General features: G+C 40.5%; 1 protein-coding gene across 7 annotated transcripts in view; it reads right to left on the bottom strand.

Moving 5' to 3' along the window:
* Positions 1-15984, bottom strand: part of FNBP1L (formin binding protein 1 like) — a 113034-nt gene that overhangs the window by 44093 nt on the left and 52957 nt on the right. The window lies entirely within an intron of this gene.

Raw genomic sequence — 15984 nt, 5'->3', positions numbered from 1 at the left:
TCCTATAGAAAAGCTAAGTAAAAACATACAATTAAAAAATGTAGCAAAAACTGGAACTCTAAAAGAAACTTCTTGGATCAAGATACAAATGTGAGTCAGCATGTGTGAGGACAATAAAAAATAAAAATAAAAAATTTTAAAAGCCCAGCTGGCATGGCTAAGTGGTTGAATATCGACCTAAGAACCAGGAGGTCAGGTTCAATTCCAGGTTTCAGGCTTGATCACCAGTAGGAGGTCATGCAGGAGGCAGCCAATCAATGACTCTCTCTCATCACTGATGTTTCTATCTCTCTCTCCCTCTCCCTTCCTCTCTGAAATCAATACAATTTAAAAAAAACAAAAAAAAAAAAAAAAAAAACTACTGTTGACCCTGAGAATGAATATACCTGTTAAGAAGGACTTTTTGAACTCAAATTTAAAAATGGATCCTAGCAGCCATTTCCAAACAGAGGCCTCTCATACAAGCTGTGTTTCTGGGAAAAACCTGCCCCGAGTTCTTGCTAGCTGAATCAACCCTTATTATAAAGGAGTTCCTAGAATCATATTTCAACCAATAAGACTGAGATTTTCCCCATCCAATCGGAGCTGTACGTCTTCACAGGCCAATCAGAATAGTGCTTTCTGGACCAAAATGTGAGGATTTGGAGTCCTCATTTGCATGATAACAAACCAATCAGGGACCAGGGACCAGGACTACAGAAGTCAATCCCAAAATTTGTGTTGTAATTCTAGGGTGGACATGTTCTCTTTCTGCTGAAGTTAAAATGATAAGTATAATCCTAGAGTCACCATGTGGGAAAAGTGTACTTGGAAATTTAATCAACAGAGAGGAAAGCAAAAACAAAAGGAGAAAAATTAACACTTTCTGAAAACCCAGGTACCTGAACTTTATAGTCACACAAGCCAATGAATTTCTTTCTCTGCTTAAACCAATCTGAGCTGAGATTCTGACACTGGAAGAAATCATGACTACCATAGTCATAGGTTAACCGAAAGTCTTAACACATCTTAACTACAGCATAAACAACACTAATGTGAACTCTAGCTTCTGGGAGGAAGAGCACAAGAATCACAGGAGGGAGAGAAAGGAAAAGAAAGTAAATTTACCTTTACCTTTTGACCATACAGTTAGTTCTCAACAATTTTTTTTTAATTATTCTTGCCTTTCTTTATGTAAAAGTCACCCATCTATTAGCAACTCTCCCCAAACCCTAAGTCTCCAGAGCCTTCAAAAACAATACACAAGCCAATCCATCCAAGCCAATCCTGCCAACAGAAAACAATAGCATGTTCCAAAATGTTCCTCTTGTATTCCACCAAGTCAAAATTTATATCCTAGGAAAACATGTTCTGAAAGAAGACACAACAAATTATTTCATACTCATTTCTAGGGAGAGAATCTGGGAAGGGACTTGAAATTAAATGTGTTACAATGATCACATACCGTTTGTGTAGTATGTTTTTTTAATTATAAAATTATACAAAAAAAATTTATCTCTCAAAGCAGCTGATCTCAGTTGGGCCTTCTAAGAGAAGTCTAAAGTCATCAAAAATTCATATCAAGGTTTGAATGGTTAATAATACCCACAAATCCCTGCTTTGCAATTTTAACATAATATGCTTATTAGGTCAAATAAATCTCAGATGATTTGCCTTAAATACAAGGTGGGGCAAAAGTAGGTCTACAGTTGTTCATATGGCAAATAATACAACAATTAATAAATAATAACACAGAATAAACTGTGTTTCATGTACTCACAATTGTATACCTACTTTTGCCCCACACCCTGTATGAAAGTGTGAAGCACTTGGGTTGCTCCTGAAACAAAAATATGTTAGACAATTCATCTCTCTGTCCCATAGTAGCAGTTTCCCTAGGCTATTTTTTTCCCCCAGAAACTTTTCCTCTCTTCTATGCCCAGAGATTCTCCAAGTAACCAATTACAATAGCAGTTTATATATAAGGCATGCTTTTTTAACAGGGTGTTATAAATCAGGAATTAACTGAAACAAAGTTTTATATGCATACAATACATATTATAGAAATTATAATAGATGTCATAGTATGTTGGTACTTTTGATGTATTTCATCCATGTTTTCTAAGTACCTTAGGATCATGCACTCTGGATACAGAGAATTAACATTGTTTCTTCAGTGGTCTGAGAAGGTTCCTAAATGTAATGAGCTTCTCCAAAGATTACAGTGTTATTTATATATACACCAGTATAGGATATCTCAAAAAAAATTTAAAGGCTGAAAATCATCTCTATAGAGTTTCAACCTATCAACAGTTGAGGCACTCTGAGTTCTAATTACTATTTAACAGGTGATCAATATCATATTTATTTGTAAGACAGGATACAAGTCATACTATCTATATCTTCTAGCAGAAGGGTAATATTAGATACATGAGACTAGCTATTACCTCTTTTCTAAAGCTCTCCCTATATCTAACAGTTATCAGGCTTAGGAATTGCCAGGCCCTATTTGTGGGCCTCAGTTAAGTGGTCCAGAGATAGAAAACTGAATCTAGCTGGGCCAAGAGTTCTCTTCCTGGAGTTTTTAAGTCTTTGGACTCAATTCAGCTTTGAGGCCAGTAAGAGAGCTGAATCTGAGACATAAATCTGGCACTGTTGGTGACTACATTTTCTGCCAAATGAAGAAAGCCAGCCTCTACTGAAAGAATAAAGCCAACCCACCAAAAGAAGAAAGAAGTAGACAACAACAGCAAAGGGCTCTGGCTGTGTTTCAGACACTGGCTTTTTTCTCTGTGACCCAGCTGCACCAGGCCTTCCAGCAACTTGACTATTTAACTTCTTAAACTCAATTAAAAAATCAAATCCATTAAAAAAAATCAAATAAATTTTTCCTATTAATAAATTTCCCATTATGTTTATACTAGCTCATGCTGGGTTTTCCATCACTTACAGCCACATATCTTCTCTCACACAGTGGAAAATTAAATGTAAAAGATATCCACACACAGGCACCACTCCTCACAGCCTCTGTGCCTCGCTCTGCTCCAACACGTCCAGCCCTAGAGAGACCAAGTGGTACATGGAGTCTCTGACTGCTGTTTTCCAGATTCATGCTGAAAAGGGTGGTTAACAGCTACACACTCTCCAAGACTGAGTTCCTAACCTTCATGAAGATAGAACTGGCTCCCTTCACAAAGAACCAGATGGACCTGTGACTTTGATGTCATGATGAAGAAATTGGGCCTCAACTGTGACGGGCAGCTAGATTTCCAAGAATTTCTTAATCTTATTAGCGGCCTTGTGGAACCTGCCATGACTCTTTTACCCATTCCCAGCAGTATATCTAAGGAGACCTTGGAGCTAGCCTGTGACCCACCCACATTTCCTTCCAGTCTCCAGATCATCATCTCCTCAGACCACACATACTCTGAGCCCAGCGCACCCACCACCCCATGCAGGCCCCTTCTGTGGCTAGTAATAAAACATTATCATTTTCTAAACACACACACACATAAGCTATCCACATACGAAAGAATGAAGGTGAACCCTTCTCCTTACCTCACACCACATATAGAGATTAACTCAAAACCTAAGAACTAATGCTATAAAACTCTTAAAAGAAGACACAGGGGGAAAGCTTCATGACAGGATTTGTCAATGATTTCTTAAAACAAAACCAAGAGCACGGGCAACAAAAGAAATAAATAAATACTGGTATACTGGACATCAAAATTTAAAACTTCTGCGCATCAAAGTCCACAAAGCAAGACAACCTATCAAATTGGAGAAAAGATTTACAAATTACATATCTGATAAGGGGTTGAAATCCAAAATATATATAGAACACCTAAAACTCAATAACAACTAATAATCTGATTTAAAAATGGGCAATGAACTTAAATATAATTTCTCCAAAGATATACAAATGCTAACAATCATGAAAAATTATCAATGTCACTAATGACCAGAGATAAATGCAAATTAGAACCACAATGAGATCTCCTACACCCATTAAGATGACTACTATAAAGAAAAATAAAAGAAAATAACAAGTGTTGCCTGGGATGTGGACAAATTGAAAGTCTTGTTCATTACTGGTAGGAATGCAAATTAGTTCAGCCAGGTCAAGGTGGGTGCGAGCAGAAAACAGTATATAGTTGGTCAAAAAATTAAACACAGAAATATGATCCAACAACTCCTCTTCCGGGTATATACACAAAAGAGTTGAAAGCAGAGACTCAAACATACACATTTGTACACTCATGTTCACAGCATCATTATCCACAACTAGAAGCCCAGTGCACGAAATTCATGATCTGGTACGGTCCCTAGGCCTGGCTGGCAATTGCAGGGCGAGTGTCTGGTGTGGAAGGGCAGTTCCCAGCTGACCTCCGGGCCCTAGGCAGCACCTGAGCCCCTAGGCCACCACGCGCCCCCCTCCACCTGAATCACGGCGCCCAAGTCCTCATGCGGAGATGTGGTAAGCATGGCCAGACACCATGGGCTGGGGCACAGTGTGACCTCCGTCCCCCTGCCCCCAGGTATCCAGCGAGAGGTTGCAGCCTCCCACCCAGGCACCACGGGAGGTTGGTCGCTGCCACCCATCTCCAGTACCCCATCCCAGCCTGGGGCCCAGCCAGGATCGGGACATCAGGGCCTGCCAGCTGCCATCTGCGGGACAACTGATTGGGGTCACCCTCCCCCCGCCACTGCTCCCTCAGCACCTGGGAACCAGGCAGCGGCCCCACTCCCTGCTGCCACCACTGGTCACCGTCTGTGTGCAGGCATACAAGTCCTTTGGTTGATCTCTCCCCCTTAAACCCACCCTCTCCTATCTTCCCTCTAAGGTTGGACAGTCTGATCGATGCTTCTCTGTCTCTGGATCTATTTTTGTTCATCAGTTTATGTTGTTCATTATATCCCACAAATGAGTGAGATCATGGGATACTTATCTTTCTCTGACTGGCTTATTTTGCTTAGCATAATGCTCTCCAGTTCCACCCATGCTGTTGCAAATGGTAAGAATTCCTTTTTTTTTTTTTTTTTTTTTTTTTTTACCACAGCGTAGTATTCCATTGTGTAGATGTAACCACAGTTTTTTAATCCACTCACCTGCTGATGGACACTTAGGCTGTTTCCAGATCTTAGCATTGTAAACTGTGCTACTAGGATTGTCCTCTTTCAAAAAGTATCTAAGTCTGTTGCCCATTTTTTTATTGGGTTGTTTATCTTTCTTTTGTTAAGTTGTATGAATTCCCTGTAAATGTTGGAGATTAAACCCTTATGGGTGTTAACATTGGCAAATATATTCTCCCATGCAGTGGGCTTTCTTGTTGTTTTATTGATGGTTTCTTTTGCTGTACAGAAGCTTTTTATTTTGATGTAGTCCCATTTGTTTATTTTCTCTTTAGTTTCCATTGCCCTAGGTAGAATCAACATCATTAAAATATCCATATTACCCAAAGCAATCTATAGATTCAATGCACTCCCCATTAAAATACCAATGGCATATTTCACAGACCTAGAACAAACTCTCCAAAAATTCATCTAGAATGAAAAAAGACCCCGAATAGCTGCAGCAATCCTAAGAAAGAAGAACAAAGTAGGAGGGATCTCAATACCAGATATCAAGCTATATTACAAAGCCACTGTTTTAAAAACTGCCTGGTACTGGCACAAGAACAGACATATAGATCAATGGAATAGAACAGAGAACCCAGAAATCGACCCAAACCACTATGCTCAATTAATAGTCAACAAAGAAGGCATGAACATACAATGCAGTCAAGACAGCCTCTTCAATAAATGGTGTTGGGAAAATTGGACAGATACATGCAAAAAAAAAATGAAACTAGACCACCAACTTACACCATACACAAAAATAAACTCAAAATGGATAAAGGACTTAAACATAAGACAGGAACCCATAAAAAAATACTAGAGGAATCCACAGGCAGCAAAATCTCAGACAAATGCCCTGGGATCTTCTGAGATTAAAGAGAGTGACACAGAAACAGAAAATTCTGATAAAGAGGCCTGAGAAAGTAAGGGTTAAATAGAAAATAGAGACTGGTATTATTTGGATTATTCTATATCTAAGCCTACCCCTAGATATAGGGAAAGCTTTTAGTAGAACAACAACCTCATAACAATGATGTATCATTGACCCTTGAACAATGGAAGTTTGAGCTGTAAGGGTCCACTGGAAAAATCTTCATTTAAGTAAACTGGCACAGTAAATGGTCAACTGTGTATGTCACAAATACTAATACAGACAGAAAGCAGTACTTGGTCAAAGGTACAGAATATGGGCAGAAATCCTAATTTCTAAACTAAACCAAGTACTAGATTTACAGATAACTCAATTATTTACTCATCCAATTTATATTCACTCAGCTCTAGAGATACCATCGATGTTGCCAGGTACAGAATTGAACAAAACATCAAAAGCTACTTAGAAAGGGGGATTCAAGAGGGTGGCTGGGAAAGTGAATGCTATACTCACCTCCTCCCAGAACTAACCTGGAATTACACTAAATTATAGAACAATCATCCTGAATACCCACCTGAAGAGAGAAGTCTTATAACCAAGGATTTACAGAAGAAACCACATCCAGACTGGTAGGAAGGGTGGAGACACGCAAAGGGCTGGCCCTGAAGTTCCTAAGGGATACCTCAGCTGCAGGGGGATCCTCCTGAGAACCCTGAGAACCGTGAGGTCTAAACCCCAAGCTCAGCTCCCCAACCCAGAACACCAGAGCTGGGAGGAGGTGCTCACATAATATCTTGCTGTGAAAAGCAAAGGGATTTCTTTCTGCAAAGAAGAGGCAGGATTCACTGGAGACAAAGGCACCCTCTTAAAGGGCCACTGCAAAATATCTCATTTGTAGCCACTCACCCTGGGCTCCTGGGGAGGGAGGGCAGAGCGGACTAGAGTTGCTTGAGGACAATCTGAAGTTTGTGTCTCTGGGGGGTGGGGGGCGGCCTGAAGAGAGAGCCACCAGAATCCCTGTGCTGACTCATTCTCCCAAACCACAGACGCCATCTCTCTTGGGTGGAGCACTCTCCTCCAGGTGGCATGGGCGGGGGGGGGGGGGGGGGGGGGGGGGGAATAACCCTAAACTGTGAAGTGCAAGCCCTGAGGAATACAGCCAGAGGCTCTTTCAGTGACTGAACCTGACAGGCAGGCAGCAGGCAGAGGCAGAGGCAGATAGAGCCAGATCTCATCAGGGTGCCTTAGGACTTTTGCTGACCTGCCCTCAGATCCCGTGCTGCTAAAAGCCAGCCTTGGTGCACAGTAGAGGCAGGCATAAACTATGGATCGCAGGTAACTCCAAACAGGTAGTCAAGGGCTAATAACAGGCCAAGTCTTACATTGGCCTACACCACAGTCCTCCCCAAGAGGTTAAGAACCAACACACCCAATGACTAGCTTTGGAGAACATCAGAGCAAGATCCACTAAGTTTCACAAGTGGCATATCCAAAGAGAGATCTCAGCAGGCACCAAACCCTGCTGAGGTGAACTCTGATTCCTGTGGTCAGCACCTGCACAATAGCTCACGCACCATGGTCAGGGTTGAACCTCACAGTCAGCCAACCTGAGGGTCAATTCCACGCAGGAATGGGCCAATGGCAATAATGACTCAATTACAACAGGAGGGCCCACATAACCCACCACATGGGACATTCCTGGAGCATCCAGCTCAGGTGATCACGGAGACTGCACCACTGGACCCTACAGGACACCTATTACATAAGGCCACTCCATCAAGACTGGGCGTCAGAGCAGATCTATCTAATACCTGGTACACAGAAACAAACACAAAGAGGCAGCAGAAATTGGGAGACAAAGAAACAGGCCCCAAATGAAAGAACAGAAGAAATCTCCAGAAATGTGAAGGAATAATGCTACCTGATATCAAACTTTATAAGGCCCCAGTAATCAAAACCATATGGTACTGGCATAAAAACAGACATATAGATCAATGGAATAGAGAGCCCAGAAATAAACCCACGCCTGATAGTCAATTAATACTTGACAGAAGAGGCAAAAACATACAATGGGGTAAATAGTCTATTCAATAAAAGGTGCTGGGAATATTGGACAGATACATGCAAAAAAAAAGAAAAGAAACTAGACCACCCTTTTATACCATACACAAGAATAAACTCAAAATGGATTAAATACTTAAATGTGAGACTCAAAAACCATAAAAATCCTAGAAGAAAACATAGGCAGTAAAATCTCGGACATTTCTTGTAGTGCCGGGGTCCAACCCCAGCAGGTCCAGGGGTTCCCAAAGGCGTAGACGGAGTCAGCAAAGAAGGAAGGACACGGAGACAGTGTTCAGTTGATCAGCAGCCTAGCCAGGATCTCTAGCCAGGATCTCCAGCCAAGTTCTGGTCTGGATCTCCAGAGAGGTTCTGCTTAGGATCTCCAGCCAGGTTCTGTGTCCATGTTCTCTTGCTAGGTTCTCCAGCCAGGTTCTGTCCAGGTTCTCCAGCCAGGTTCAGTCACCAGGTTCTAGTCAGGTTCTCTTGCCAATTTCTGTAGTCAAGTTCAGTCCAGGATCTTTTACCATGTTCTCTCGCTAGGTTCTGTCTCTAGGTTCTGAGGCCAGTTTCTGTCCAGGATCTTTTGCCATGTTCTCTCCAGCGAAGTTCTTCTGTCTCTAGAGAACGTTCTGTGTAGGTTCTGTGCCTCTAAGTTCTGTGTGTAGGTTCTGTCTTCTAAGTTCTGTGTTCTAAGCTCTGTATTCTAAGTTCTGACTCTTGCTGTCTTGTTGCATCTGTATTTATACCAGTTGATTCAATCCTATCAATCTCTATTACAAAGGTTAGGGCGTTTCTTATCTTCATTCCAGGGAGTAAAGATTATGTAGCTTAAGCAAGATTGTTCGTAGTTAAAGTGATTAATTACCCGCCTGGCACTTAGTTAAGAGGTTTTATTCCCTCCCTAACTTCAGGGGAAAATCCCTACCTGGGGAAACAACCTTTCTCAGAGAGGAGACCTTGGTTAAAACACATAGTGCCAAGAAGGTGAGCAAACATATTAAGAACAATATGCCATATATGCCAGGTCCCTTGAAACAGCAAGGATGGACCGGCTCCCTGCATTGTAGCAATATTTTTTGTAATATATCTCCTTAGGCAAGTGAAACAAAAGGAAAAATAAACAAATGGGACTACATCAAACTAAAGAGTTTTTACACAGCAAAGGAAACCACCAATAAGTGAAAAGACATCTCACTGAATAGGAGAACATAGTTGCCAATGATACATCTGATAAGGGACTAAGAACTTATAAAACTCAATACCAAAAACCAAACAATGCAATTTAAAAATAGACAAAGGACCTGAATAGACACTTTTCCAAACAGAACATTCAGATGCCCAATAGACATATGAAAAAATGCTCCATGTCACTAATCATTAGAGAAATGCAAATTGAAAACACAATGAGATATCACCTCACACCTGTCAAAATGGCTATCATCAATAAATCAGCAAACAAGTGTTGGCAAGGATGTGGGGAAAAGGGAAACTTAGTGCACTGTTGGTGGAAATGTAGATTGGTACAGCCACTGTGGGAAGGAGTATGAAGATACCTCAAAAAATTTAAAAATAGAACTACCGTATGACCCAGCACTTCCACTTCCACTTCTGGGAATTTATCCAAAGAAACCTGAAACACTAATTTCAAAGAATATATGCACCCCTATGTTCACTGCAGCGTTATTTACAACAGACAAGATTTGAAAGTAGCCCAAATCTTGGAAGTATCCCATCAGTAGATGAGTGGATAAAACAGCTATGGTACATTTACATAATGGAATACCACTTGGCCATAAAAAAGAAGGAAATCTTACCCTTTGAGACAGCATGGATGAACCTGGAGAGCATTATGCTAAGTGAAATAAGCCAGTCAGAGAAAGACAAGTACCATATGATTTCACTCATAATGTGGAATCTAATGAACAAAATGAATTATCATCAAGCAAAATAGTGGCAGACTCATAGAGAGCAGGCTGACAGCTATCAGAGGTGGGAGAGTGAGGGGGTGGATGGATTGAGCAAAGATGATTTTAAAAAAGAGAAAAAACTAAAAAATAAAGGTATTTGGAGAGATTTCTTCTCTCGTTAAGATAAGAGTAGCTTTTAAGGTTTCTATCGTCCAATCTATTTCTCTTCTAGTATACCACACTGCCACACACTTAAACCAGAAAGACATGATCTGGGGTGGCAGTAGGGTAATATAATTTCACATAACGATCTTTATGATAGCACTTAATACCATAATTATTTTTATTAAAAAATAAAATAAAATGATGCCTATGTATATAGAACTTGTTTTTAACTTAGAAATTTTAATCTCTGCCATACAAATACAATAAATTTATTAAAGGAATGATTGAGTTCAGTTTTTTATATCTGCAAACATAAAACACTCTACTAAGTTATCTTAAATCAGTTTATCATCAATCAAAATGGACATGACTCAATTGTGTATAGCTATGTCTTTAAACATAATTAGATGCTTTGTTTTCTATTTATTACCATCCTCAAACCACTACCAAAAATCAAGATAAAATTAAACCAAAGCCATCAAAACAGACAAATAGATGAGAAGAAAATAAACTGGGAATACCAAAGGCCGAAAAATTTTAATATCTTGTAATACAGGGTGGGGCAAAAGTAGGTGTACAATTGTTTGTGTGGAAAATAATACAATAATAAATAATAATACAGGAATAAACTCTGAAAGGAGAAAACAAGATGGTGGCATAGGTAAACACCGGAAATTGCTGCCTCCCACAACAACTTCAAAAATACAACAAAAGACAAAACAGACATCATCCAGAACCACAGGAAGGCTGGCTGAGTGGAAATTCTACAACTAGAAGGAAAGAGAAAAGCACACTGAGACTCAGAGGAGGTGTGGAAGTAAAGTGCAGAGGTACAGAGGCTCCAGCGAGCGAGGAAAGGGGCTGGCACCTGAGGACGCAGCTGTCTTTTTGAATCGCAGCTGTCTTTTTGAATCAGGAGGGAGTCACAAGCTCCCGACTGCTCTGAACTCCAGTCCCGGGAAGTCTCTGGGGACCCAGGACTCAGATGGGGAGAAACTGGACTGTCTGGCAGCAGGCAGAACTCGGAACTTGAGGGTGGCTTTCCCTCAGAGGTGCTTGCAGCAATTACCGGGACACTGAGACATGGGAGCCCCTTAGGGCAGGGCTGAGGATCAGCCATAGCTGTTTGCTCCGCCCTGTTGATTCCCTGAGACCCCGCCCCACCCAGGCTGCAGCAGAGGCTTTTGCATATGAATGCCCTTTGCAATCTGAAAATTACCTAACAAATTGCAGCTGGGCCAGACAGACCCAGAACTTCCAAGAGAAGGCCAAAGACCCCACAGCAGCTTGCATTGCTTCACAGCTGGGCCTCATCTGGGCACCTCCAAACCCCAAACAAAGAAAAGGAATCTGCAAAGTTCTCTATAGCTCCTGCTGGGCAGCTTCAGGCAGAGGCTAAATTAGCACCTCCTTAGAGATCCAAGAGCCAGTGTACCCAGTGATCAGAGTGGGACCATCCAGATTACAACTCCTCAGATCCATAAGGGACACACTCAGGGGGCAGACTCAGTGGGCACCAAAGCCCCACTGAAGCAAGTCTTGCCCCAGAAGGGTGTCTTCAGCACAGAAGTTCTCCCACTGCAGACACAGCTGATTCTCACAGCCAATTGGCCTGGAGGTCAATTCCTCCCAGTGATAACTACAACAATCAAGGCTTAACTACAACAAGACTACAAAAAGACTGTGCACAAAGCCCACAAAGGGGTGCACCAAGAGTGTCCACCTCAGGTAATTGGGGAGGCTGAGCCACTGGGCCCTATAGGACACCTAGCACACAAAGCCACTCTACCAACACAGGGAAGCATAAAAAATGCGGAGACAAAGAAACAGGTCACAAATGACAGAAATTGAGGAAAGCAAACGACTGGATATAGAGTTCAAAACCACAGTTATAAGGTTTTTCAAGAAATTTCTGGAAACCACCGATAAATTTAGTGAGACCCTGGAGGATATGAAAAAATACTAACTAGAAATTAAGCACACACTGACTGAAATAAAGAATAATATACAGAGATCCAACAGCAGACAAGAGGATCCCAAGAATCAAGTCAAAGATTTGAAATACAAAGAAACAAAAAATACCCAACCGGAAAAGAAAAAAGAAAAAAGAATCCAAAAATATGAAGATAGTGTAAGGAGCCTCTGGGACAACTTCAAGCATAACAACATCCGAATTATAGGGGTACCAGAAGAAGAGAGAGGGCAAGATATTGAAAACCTATTTGAAGAAATAATGACAGAAAACTTCCCCTACCTGGTGAAAGAAATAGACTTACAAGTCCAGGAAGCGCAGAGAACCCCAAACAAAAGGAATCCAAAGAGGACCACACCAAGACACATCATAATTGAAATGCCAAGAGCAAAAGACAAAGAGAGAATCTTACAAGCAACAAGAGAAAGACAGTCAGTTACCTACAAGGGAGTACCCATACGACTGTCAGCTGATTTCTCAACAGGAACTATGCAGGCCAGAAGAGAGTGGCAAGAAATATTCAAAGTGATGAATAGCAAGAACCTACAACCAAGATTACTTTATCCAGCAAAGCTACCATTCAGAATTGAAGGTCAGATAAAGAGCTTCACAGATAAGAAAAAGCTAAAGGAGTTCATCAGCACCAAACCAGCATTATATGAAATGCTGAAAGGTATTCTTTAAGAAGAGGAAAAAGAAAAAGGTAAAGATAAAAATTATGAACAGCAAATACATATCTATCAACAAGTGATCTAAAAATCAAGTGAATAAAAAATCTGATGAACAGAGTAAACTGGTGAATATAATAGAACCAGGGGCATGAAAAGGGAGTGGACTGACAATTCTTGGGGGGAAAGGGGTGTGGGGGGTGCAGGAAGAGACTGGACAAAAATCGTACATCTATGGATGAGGACAGTGGGAGGGGTAAGGGCAGAGGGTGGGGTGGGAACTGGGTGAAGGAGAGCTATGGGGGAAAAAAAGAGGAACAACTATAATAATCTGAACAATAAAGATTTAATTAAAAAAAAAAAAGAATAAACTCTGAGTTTCTCATACTCACAATTGTAAACCTTTTGCCCCACCTTGTATGTTTAAAATGTAAATGTTTAACATTCTGTATATAGTTATTATTTAGGAGGAAAAAAAGCTGCCTACTATGAAAGAAATTGTCCTCTGCATAGAATAAACAGGAGGGAGTTAACCAAAAGAATTTTTTCCATTAAAGAAGAGGAAATAAACAAGGCAAACCTCTTCCCTTCGGACAAAGAAAAAAAAAAGTGCAAAGCACTGATCTAGAGCATCTGTGCATAATAAACTCTACTTTCTCACTGCAAAATTATATTTCTCATATAATTGCAGATTCTAGCCACCTTTGCTTCAGTGAAGTGGTGTTCAAATTTTTTTTTGCAAGTAAATGAAAATTATAATGATTGTTATCAGTCACAAAACCAAGAGAAAGGCAAACAAGTCTGTCATTTGATTAGAGTCCTGTTAGTTTGATAAAAGCTTGGCCATCCTGAAACCCTGAAGCCTGAGTTATCCTGGACAGTTAAATATTCCAGACTGCTGAAATTGTACCTTCTAAATTACCCATTTTTTATTTTATAATTTGTTGTAAGATTCTCTATTGAAGTATACCACATTCTTTGCTTAAAAACAAATGTTTTAAACTACAAAAATATAACACACAATTGTTTTAAAAACTTCAGTAATTCAAAAGTGTAAATAAAAAAAGTTCCTTCCCTTACCATCCCCCCTCCAATTCCCCAGGGGGTAACTGCTATAAAACAACTTGGGTGTATCCTTCTGTACTTCTTGAGAATACATACAAATTTTACACATAATTTGTATTCAAAAACTAGAATAAGCAAGCAGATTTGCTATACATTCAGTTTTACAACTTGCTTTTTACACTAATAGATTACTAGTAAATAGCCTTTAAGTTTAAATATACTAGTATACCTGATTTATTTAAACTGCATATTCCACAATATTTTTCATCATTCCCTTACTGACAGGTACTTTAGACTGGAAACTCTTTTTAATCTGTTTTAATAATATTTTAATCTTTTTTATCGTCATTTCACACTGCCATCACTGTATTGCCTAAAGTATTTCTTCTCTTCACTTCTATTGGAAAAGTTGGAATCCAAAGAACTTACTGTGCTAGAATTGAGATCTATTTAAAATTAAATGAGGAAAAATTTTTATTCACATGTGAATACAATATTGATTGCTATTTTAACTTTTCAGAGGTCCTTAATGCTTCTAGAGTCTTGAGGGGTAAAGTTCCAAGAGTGTAACTTCTGGACAGGTGAAATATCATCACTATTACTATTAGTATGCTAATAGGCTCTCTGTTTATATTCTCAAATGGGAAATACCTGCTTTTAAAAAAAAAAGAGGAAGCAAATGGATGAAGAAATTAACAAGATGCCACTCTTTCAGTAAATGTCCTAACAGTATGTGCATCATTATAAAAACACCTACGTATATAAAAGGCTAATATGCTAAGTGTCCCTCCTACCATCTGACCAGTCTCTATGACGCACACTGACCACCGGGGGGAAGATGCTCAACACAGGAGCTGCCGAGCTGCAGTGACTTGGCAGCACCAGTCCTAGGGTACGCACCCTGAAACCAGAGAAGAGGGAGCCCAATTCCTCACAGGGTCGCACAATTCCACCTTCGGCTGTGGGTTATGTTGTTGCTGGGCACTGTCGGCCTCAAATCTGGTTTACTGCACACTTGCGTTTGCGTTCCACACCCTGAACAACAGCAACTTTACAGAGTGCCCTCTCGCACTCCAGAACCCCTCAGGGGATGTCAGAGAGCCGGTTTCGGCCCAACCCCCACAGGCCAGGCTGAGGGACCCACCTGCCAGAGGGACCCCACAGACGCCCTTCAAGCCACAGCACTACCCCAGGTGCAGCTGGCTCCAGGGCATGTCCGGCCAGTCTCTCCCAGTCCCGCCCCCCGTGGCCACCTTCTAATTAATTTCCTTTCAATATGCACAAATCCATGCACCAGGTCACTAGTTATTAATAATCTATTCATCATACATGTCTAATTTCATCCCTAAACCTAGTCAGTTGATTGTATAAACCACTACTATTGTAGTTTATCATGTGGTTTCTCATGCAACTATCAATCCCTTCCTTCTGCTATCCACTACCTTAAATTTCTCTTGAGTAACTAGCCCTCCCCTATCATTAGCTACAAATCATTCTAATTATTCTCACCCCCGTGAATTGTTCAGGATAAGCATGTAACCTACACAGGGTTAGCATGACAAAAGGAGAAACCCTTGCTGGGACTTCTGGAAAAAAGAAACTAATACAAGCTCGCACTCTGCTTTCCTTCTATTACCCTCTTCTCCCTTCCTTCATTTATTCCTTCCCCCTCCCCTATCCTCTCTCCTTCCCCAAATGCACAATAGAGAAAAAACAATTATTCCTCACCAGGATGTAAGGATATAAAGATATGAAATCTAGAGCTAAGAGGGCAAAAGGAATGGTACTACTGAGTGGAACCTGAGGATAAAGGCAGCAAAGGGGAGGTAGAATCCAAAACTGGAACCTGGACACATCTGACCCCAGAATAAAACATGCCTGGAATTTTTAGTCTGTGTGCCTGTTTAGGTTGGATTTTCTGTCAGTTGAAATATAAAGAATCCTAACCCCATCCCTAGAACCTTGTACTGATTTGTGTCTAGTCTTCAGGCTTCAAGTACCATTTCTCTTAAAAGTTCCAGCAAAACTACTTGTCAAATTGTGGTCCAACAATGATCTTCTGCTACAACAAAATCTTGAAATTAATTCCATTTGTTTTAAGACTAAAATTTTCCCTTTAAAACTTTTATCTTCTGGCACATATTCCAAAATCAGTAATATATATGATTTTTG

This window comes from Myotis myotis, unplaced genomic scaffold (genome assembly GCF_014108235.1).
Source record: "Myotis myotis isolate mMyoMyo1 unplaced genomic scaffold, mMyoMyo1.p scaffold_m19_p_2, whole genome shotgun sequence".
In the NCBI taxonomy this organism is placed as follows: Eukaryota; Metazoa; Chordata; class Mammalia; order Chiroptera; family Vespertilionidae; genus Myotis; species Myotis myotis.
The sequence above is the reverse complement of the archived record's forward strand: the minus strand, read 5'-3'. Positions and strand labels throughout refer to the sequence as shown.